Here is a 1,056-nt window from a genome sequence, read left to right as displayed (position 1 = left end):
CTTCACCTCCACCATGAGTGAAAGCTACCCTGAGGTCTCACTAGGAACAGATGCTGGTGCCAGGCTTCCTGAACAGCCTGCAGAACCATGAGCCAAATAAAGCTCTTTTCTTTATCAATTACCCTGTCTCGGGTATTCCTTTATAGAGACACAAACAGACTAAGACATAATGCCATTTGTGGGGGTAGGGGGGACTTGGAAACAACCTAGATATCCCAGAAAAGGAGTGGCATAGAAATGATCTTCATGAAGGAGTTGATTGAAGTAGTGACTAGAATTCTAATATTGATTGGAAAATGCCAGTAAGTGAAAAAAACTGAATAGCTGTTTATCATTGCAATTTCCCACCCAAACCTAAATGTTCCTCAATAAGAGGTGAATTAATAAAAATAAAATGAATACAATAAAATTAAAAATGACTAAGTAGGCCAGGCACGCTGGCTCACGCTTGTAATCACAGCACTTTGGGAAGCCAAGGTGGGCAGATCACTTGAGCTCAGGAGTCCGAGACCAGACTAGCCAACACGGCAAAATTTTGTCTCTACAAAAATATATTAGCCGGGTATGGTAGCATGCTCCTGTAGTCCCAGCTTCTCAGGAGGCTGAAGCAGGAGGTTAGCTTGAGCCCAGAAGGTCGAGGTTGCAGTGAGCTGAGATCGCACCACTGCCTCTCAGCCTGGGAGACAGAGTGAGACTCTGTCCCAAAAAAAAATTGACCAAGTAAAAACAGATGAACCATGAAAATATATTCTCAATTACTCTCATAAATAAAACAATCTTAAATATATATTTAAATATGTGGGTGTGTATACACACACGTACCCACCCACATGTGTATACATACACACACATTTTGGGGAGAAAGCCTGGAAAGATATTCAGTCAAAGTTAGGAAGAAATCTCTCTCTGGAGGGTGCTGGATTTCAGGCCTTTTATTATCATTTTTCATGTCTGGTAGGTAATGTGCTGACATCATAACAAGGTTTGAGAGAAGCACTTCTCACTCACACAAGAACGAGAAAAGCCAATTATCACACTTATAAACTACAAAAGCCT

General features: G+C 41.3%; 1 non-coding gene across 1 annotated transcript; it reads right to left on the bottom strand.

The window, feature by feature from the left end:
* Window positions 1-948: 948 nt before the first annotated feature.
* On the bottom strand, window positions 949-1,056 carry LOC116274050. The gene has a single exon (XR_004182529.1). It is a non-coding gene; the product is annotated as a small nucleolar RNA U13 (small nucleolar RNA).

The sequence above is a fragment of the Papio anubis genome, chromosome 2 (genome assembly GCF_008728515.1).
Source record: "Papio anubis isolate 15944 chromosome 2, Panubis1.0, whole genome shotgun sequence".
NCBI classification, from domain to species: domain Eukaryota; kingdom Metazoa; phylum Chordata; class Mammalia; order Primates; family Cercopithecidae; genus Papio; species Papio anubis.
Note: the sequence above shows the minus strand (reverse complement) of the source record. Positions and strands in the feature narration are given on the sequence as shown.